Here is a 7767-nt window from a genome sequence, read left to right on the forward strand (position 1 = left end):
CAGATACATCCCTGTTTCTTCATGTTTATTTCTTGCTAGCTTCTGCCATAATGTGTCTTCCCTACAGGAATAATTACCAGTGCTCCTGGGTGCATACAGCAGGATGTACTCTTGCATCTGCCGTCCACCAAGCCTCCGATCCCACCCTCCCCCCTTACAGCTGCTGCCTGTGACTTTAACACTTTCTTTTGGGGGTTTGCAGGAGGACAACCTTGTCCCCAGACGCATCCAGCTTGGCGAGCCGACCTGCTCGCTTCCGGGACCGAAGAGCCCTCTGGAGAAAGTTGGTGTGTCCACGTGTTAGCGCTCAATGCTCCTCCACCACRTCAGCAGCTGTGCCAAGGAAACTGAGCTACTTTGGTTATGTTACACGTGTTGCTGTCCCGCCTGTGTCCTGCTGGGCTCCGGGGCCCTTTGCCCAAGACGTTTTATGGTGCATCTGACAGATGGTCCTTCCTAACGTGACCCAGGTGCATGCACCCAAGAGAGCTACAAAGGCACCTGCTCCCCTGCCTGTCGCATTTGGAGCGCTCCTAGAACATCTMCTTAGGTCTGTTTTGGCTTTTATTGAGATAGTGCATAAAATGACATCTTTCCTCATCTCATCTGACCCCCGAGCATGGCATAACGATCAACAACAGTTGTTGGACAACCAAAGATTGTGAACCCCATCACGAGAGGGAAGGATGCAGAGGGAAAAATCGGTGAAAATGTATAGTGTTTCCAGTGAGCTTAGAGAACATTTAAAAYGTAACAATGGAACCTGACTCCCTCTGAAAACCTCCAAAGCACTTAAAAATGGGAATCCGGTCTCTCGCCCCCTCTCCGCCCCACATACTCTGAAGCGTATAACAATAGGAACTCTGTTCCTACAGGTTCCCCTACAAATGACCCCTGGAAAGCATCAACTGCTTCCTGTAGGCTTCTGCCATCATCCATTCCCCAGCAATATCTGCATCTGCTTCCAGATCTGTAATCATATTTCCTTAATTGAGCTGTGAAGTAGGATTTACGTGACTCCATTTAGATTTCGTCGCTTGCCAATAAGGAGATAGTTATTTCAAATTAGATGCAAGGAATATGAGATTCTGATCTACGGGAGAATCTAATATCTGTTAATATGTGCCTGGCTATAGGTGATAATTTAAGATGAGTTTACAGAGCCCCTGTAATTACATTTTCTATGTGTGCTTTGTTGTGGTTACCAGGTAACTGCAAAGTAATTACATGAATATTTATGCTTGGCAGGGTAGACACTGCTGATACGTAGGATTAGCATCATTTTTTCCCTTGTAATTCTTTGTGCTAATATCTGGGACTCATATCGGGACAAAGGCGCCTCATCAGCAAAAAAMCCCCACTAACGCCATGCTCCTTATCTCAGGCATAAATTGGCTTTTCCCTGAAGCATAGGTGCACTTRTGTTTTGAAATACAAATTGGTCTTTCCTTCCTTCATGATACATCCAGGGCTGCCTTTTAACCAGGCTGGAAATCTCTGATCTTGCCTTTCACAGAGGTTGCTCAACCTGCCATGCGTGATCAGTTCAGCCCAACCTACACAGCTCTGCACGTGCATGTGTGTGCATACGTGTTCCCGTGCGTGGAGGGACACTGGCAGCGGTTTAGCCAGCAGAGCTGAAGTATATAAATGCAAAAAGGGTACGGACACAGGAACAGTCACCGTGCGGGAAGCTAGGGTGTGGGTCACGCTGCCCACGTCCATGCTCTTACCCTGTGGTAAGCGTGAGGTAATGGGAGGTGAAATCATGCCCCTTAATTAGAGGGAGCAGAGCTGGCTCGCATCCGCCGCGGCAGCAGAACGTGTGCACAGCACCTTCCCGCAGATCACCAGCGCGCTGTGAGCGCACGCCCTCGCTGGCTTCGCGGGAGCTTGTCCTCACGGGGCCTCCAGCCTAAACCAGCGTGATATCATGCCTTCTGACAACTGGCACGAAGCGATGTGTAACATGGGCCTCTGCAGCCATCACGGATGGTTCCTGCTCCTAGCAGTTGTCCTCCTAGCAGCGCTGGTGGCAAAGAACAGCAAGGAGCAAGGGGTGTTTGGGGAGAGAAGCTGTGTGAGGCCCTTCTGTCTGGTTCCCACCTAATCCCCAGCCTTGGGATCATTAAATGGCCGTGGGATGTAGATCTTCAAAGCATGAACTCGAAGTCCTAAGGCAGTCCTGCTCCCTGCCACTATATTAATGGGCAGYAAGAAAAAAACCTATCTGCCTCTGACCCAGAGCTCAGGGTTTTCCTCTGCAGACCCTTCTTTTGGGAATGTGTGTCACCAGCGTAAAAATGGGAAACATTTGCCGGGCAGCTCAGCTTGAGGCCTGTGCTGCTCCTCTCAGCCCCTTCCCTACTCAGTATCTTCTAACACTCACAGCAGGCAGGAGAGGATACGGAAAAGGGTCTACAGAAGCAACGTGCCCACAAAAGTACAACTGACAATGGAGAAATGACATTTTTCCCTTTGCCCCTAATGTCTACATCTCTGGGCTATTGCACGGCCCAATGCAATTATCCAGTTATCAAGTGCATAAGGCTAAAGTCTTCCTTCCCCTAAAACAGAGCCGCCCCTTCCAAACTACTTACTGGAAAAGGGTTTAGTTGCAAAAAAAACTTTATTTTCTGCAGAGAGGGAAAAATTGAAAAGAACAACGTAAGGGAACCATCGGGTTTAATGCTTGTGGCACAAATAGCTTTTCCTTCGGGTAATCTGGTCTTTTCTCTTGTGTAAGCGCTGCCCAGTTACTGTACCTGATCTCAGTGATAACTGCTATTAGTCACGGACCTGCTTTTCTTCTCGGCATCCTTCTAGTGTATTTGTGCAAGCTYCCTAAGTCAGGAAGAACAGCCCAGTTGTGCTCCCAGGTTGGGAGAGAGGGAACAGTGCTGAAAAGGAGCTTGGGCAGCAAGWAAGTTCAGATGTGACACTAGCCGCAGAACCACTGAAGGTATTACACAGGGCGTCAGGCACTTTCCCGTTGTTGTTATAACCCAGATTTAATCACGCCGAGCTTAAGCAGGGATTTGGTGGCCCGTGGTTTTAGAAATTACTTTTATTTTGCAGGTGTTTGTAGGCAGGCTGCTATTTGCACATGAAAATGATCTCGCAAAACACGGGTCTGAAGAATGAGCAGTGGGGCTGAATGCTTGGGATCCAATTTACTTCTGAGGGCTCTGGATGGAGCTTTTGGAGTGTGGAAATCTGGACCAAAGAAGGAGGTAGTGATTTGAAGGCAGTCTGCTTTAAAGTTGAAAAGAAGTCATTTGTCAAATTTTTAGATACTGTTGATGTTCTCAAATTTACAGCATGAAAAGAAATCATTTTTAGTGGCAAGGCTGTGAGCAGGAACCATGTCTTTGATCTTTATCTGCACACAGTGGGGTGGGGTCCATGAATTGCAAGGAAAATAATGCGTTGTCATTCTTAAACAAAAACACAGTTGCTAATTAAATTGAGGCCCAGTGACCAAGTGACTGGTCTGTGAGTTTGGAAATCTCTATTCTATGCAGCTCTGTAGCCTGGGGTAAGTCACTTAACCTCTGTGTTTCTCAGCTCTCCTCCCTATAGCCTCCCTGTCTACAGATGAAAAATTAAGTTGTGTGAACTCCAAGCTGTGTGAACGTATTTCCCTTATCCTTTAGGACTTGGATTCTGATATTAATCAGATGTGCACCCCCTGACGTAGTGTATGGTTGGCCTCCACAGGGTCTCCGTCAGTGAGGCTGCTGTCTGGACTGGCTGCTCCTTGAGGTCACTGCTGGTCATCACAGATTCAAAGATTTGGAGACCCAGGCTTTGGCGGACAGGGGCCAGGCAGGGAACGTGATCCCACAAGACCATGGGAAACACTTCGTCCAGCATTCCTCAACTCCCACACTGAGACATTCCAGCCAGAACTTCCCCAAATGGCGTCTTGACTTGGCTGGGATCTTCATATAAGCAATATTTACACCATCTAACATTAACCTAACTCATCCTGGATAGATCAGATTGATGGCATATGTGTGTCTGGCTTGTATCTCTATAGTGGCCATCAGATGGCCAGCAATCCTCTGTAAGCCATGGCTTTCGGTGGGCTGCTGAATAACTGGAAATCCAACAGATCATTTATAAAAGCGGTATATCAGCTTTAAAAACAGAAAGAACAATATCTGGCTCATAAAATCAGTAAATTACCTCAAAAAGCAATAGAATAACAGATTATCCCCACAGCAATAAAATGACAGATTATCAGTGAGACAACAGATACCAAGTAAAGCAGACAGCAGTAGATCACTTTAAAAGCAGTAGTTTGCCAACCAGTTCATGCGGGGGGAGCAGGGGGGGCGGTTGGCCAATATTGCTTTTTGCTATTGTAGTAGAGTGACTGGCTGATAAAAGGCCAGACAGAGAAAATGCCTCTTAGTCTGTGGGAAGGTTTCCCCACCACAYGGAGAACTGCAGTTTCACCACAGAAGGAGGTGCCTTCAAGCCTTGGTCATTACCAGATGGTAAAATCAACTTTTGATGTCCTCCTAAAAGCTGTCTGCTAGATGTTCTCAGTCCATGTCCAAATCGTAGATTTTCAGGGGCTAGTATCTCCTCTTTTCCTTCCTGGAGTGCCCAGGAAGGCTAAGGCACTGAAATAATAACTCATGACTTTCAATCACATGAAGGAGACGACAGTTTAATGGTGAGAGGCTTCTGTTCAGCTGCAGTGCTTGGTGGCCCAGAGGTAGGACTCAATTTCAAATGCAGATGCCTATGTTGAAATGTCCAGCTGCGCTGGGTGTTTCTACTCCCATTTCAGCCACTGGGGACCCGGTCAGAACAGTCAGCGGAGCATGGAGAGCAATTTACCTCCCTAAGTGTAGGCATCTGCTTTAGGGCGAGCTGAATGGCTTTCTGGGTTCTTCTGTACTGATTAGGTCTCTTCTGCCTGCAACAGGACCTCGGCCACCCAATGCAGGTAGAGACACCCATGTAGACCCCCCAGTGTAGTTGTCTGAAGCCCATAGCCAAGCAAAAGCATGCTGTCCATGAATCTCCTGGGAATCACAGACTCGAGATAGACTTTCCAATGTTTTCCAAAGCATCTTCAGCTTTAGGCCAGCAGAAACCTGTCAAGGGCTTATGAGCAGCCATCAGGGGATGGTAAGGTCGTGGTCCAATGTAAGTCTGTGTTTTTACTGGGATATCATTCTCAGGAGCACATGACACATTTTAGCATCAGGAATGGGAGTCTCTAAGGTGAACTCACACCATTAAACAGTAATGAGCTTGAGCCCTGGACCCCCTGATAACCCATACCACTTCACTGTCAGCTCATTCTCTGACTTTCTTTCAGCCTCCTCCATCCTGTCTTTTCCAAGACAAACCTACACTGAGGTGGACTGTTCCTTAGCAGCAGGGACACAAAACAGTTTATGCTCCTCAGCCTTGGGGCCAGTGATCAGGACCTCACTCTCTTCTATTTAGCAGTTACTGCACAAGACTCTGATGCCTGGATTCATCGCTCCTAAGTACGATGGGACTTCCTTGGTTAGGACTGTGGCTGCTCTAGGATCTCTCTGTGGTCATCAAAGAAACCTTCAGCAAGTGATTCAGGCTGTGCCACTGCAGAAGTCTATCTTTTCCCATCGGTTAGGGAGGAGCCCCAGAGCAGCTGCAATTCTAAATTTGGTTCCTTGTTTAGATCAGATGCATCTGTGTGGAAGTGAATAAGGAGCACCGATTTCCAACAGATTTTCAAAAGGCTCTTTATAGCCTCACCGGGTGCCTTGCAAAACTGCAGTGCCAAATGCTCATTAGAAATGAATGGGACACGGGTAGTTCAGAAAACTGCATTTCTTAGTTTGATCACGGCTTTGTCCTCCTAAAAAAAAAAAAAAAAAAAAGAGTTTGAATGCCTTCCTCGCCCACACACCCAGACATGTACATGCCCCTGGAGAGGAAGCACATGGGGGCCAATATGCGCACTGCAGATATGTGGAGACACACGTACACATGCAAACGCATGTCTACATGTACGAATACGTGTCTCTGCTTTCCTGTCAAACAGGGTGCACAGCTGCATGCTAGGATTTCTTTAAAGAGTCACAGGATACTGTAGGTTGGAAAGGATCTCTGGGGCCTCTGGTCCGACTTCCTTCTCAAAGCAAAGTCAGCTGGATCAGGCTGCTCAGGGCCATGTCTGGTGGATTTAGGGACACCTAATTGGATTTTCCCATATTTCAGCTCGGGTCATTGCCTGTTGGCCTATCACTGTATGTCTCCGAGGAGAGTCTGGCTCTGGCTCCTCTGCACCATCCCAGCAGGGAGTTGCAGGTGGCAGTGAGATCCCCCTTGGCCTTCTCTCCTGCTGCACAACCTCAGCTCTCAGCCTCCCCTCGTACGTCCCGGGCTCCAGCCCTGACCAACTTGGGGCTGCACTAGGCTTGCTCCAGCTTGTCACCAGCTGCCTGGGACCAGAGAGCCACAAATTGGGACCAGACATGGTCTTGCCAGTGCTGAGCAGAGGGGAAACGGATCAGGTCAAATCTGGCTGCTCCCCAGGCCCTGTCCTTGAGCCACACACGAGGAGTGAAGCTGCCCTCATTTGCAGTTCCCRTCTTGGCTATGTGCAATGCAAGGATTTGCTTCTTCAGCGGCATCCCTGGCCAGCCCCAGCTGCGTGCAGGTTTGTGTCTCCCTCTTATGAAGGCCTCCTCTTCTACCTCTCCATCCCTGAAGGTGGAGACCTGGGTAACACCGTTCGCCTTGGGCTATTCTGGCAGTGTTGACGCCTGCTGTGCCACCGTGGCCATGTCACACTGGAATGAGTGACAGGGGTCCCCAGTGCTGAAGAGGCAATCATGGTGCTGGGCTGTATCTGAGCAACGCGCTCTTTTCCTGGGTGCATTTGAGGTCCTCCTCCCTGGTCATCACCCCATGGCAGAGCTTTGTGGACTGACCTGGTGGCTGTTTCTTCCACAAAAACTGCATCAAACCTTTCCACATCCCACTGGAATGATGTGCACAGCAAAAAAAAAAAAACACTCCACAATTCCTAGCTCCGAGAAAGCAGCAGAGACCAGTCCAGGTTTCTTCTCTCCATCCAAAGCCAGAGACACCCTGGCAGAGCTAACTGCACCCGTGTAAATGAGATCCGGGTCTGGCATGCAGTGAAGGGAGCTGGTTTGTATTATCAAGTCTCCTTGCACATAGCTTGTTTTATTCATTTTGGGAGCAATCTGTGCAGGAGTGTATTCACTGAGCTAATTTTAAGTGCCTTTTTTAAAGCAAACAAACACAGGCGTTCAGATATTCCTCCTCCGCTGTCTCATCTCCAGCCGACAACTTGCTCCAGCGAGAAAATATGACCCCACAAGGAGGGTGTTTTACCACCGTGTATCAAAACAAACGCACACACACACACACACACACACACACACAAAAAGGGACCCAACCGCTAACCTCAAGCAGTTTCATTTATTACACACAGTGCCGTCTTTTAAAGGAAACTGCCTACCCTGCTGTGGCCAGCTCTTTCTTCCCCATCAGAGCAAAACCGGTGAGGACCCTGCAAGCAGCCGGGCGCAAGGCTCAGCTTGGCTCGCGCCTCTTGCACAAGGCGACTTTGTTCTGCTCGCGAGCGTCCCGGCTCCTAGCTTCCCGCGACCTCAGCAAAGCAGCAGACATCCCACAACACTCCTCGGGGCACGGCGACGGGCTGACCGGGTTGGGATGGTGACGGGACACCCCATGGTGTCCAGAGGCCTGAACGCTGCTGAG

This window comes from Apteryx rowi, unplaced genomic scaffold (assembly GCF_003343035.1).
Source record: "Apteryx rowi isolate R43461 unplaced genomic scaffold, aptRow1 scaffold_399, whole genome shotgun sequence".
Classification (NCBI taxonomy): domain Eukaryota; kingdom Metazoa; phylum Chordata; class Aves; order Apterygiformes; family Apterygidae; genus Apteryx; species Apteryx rowi.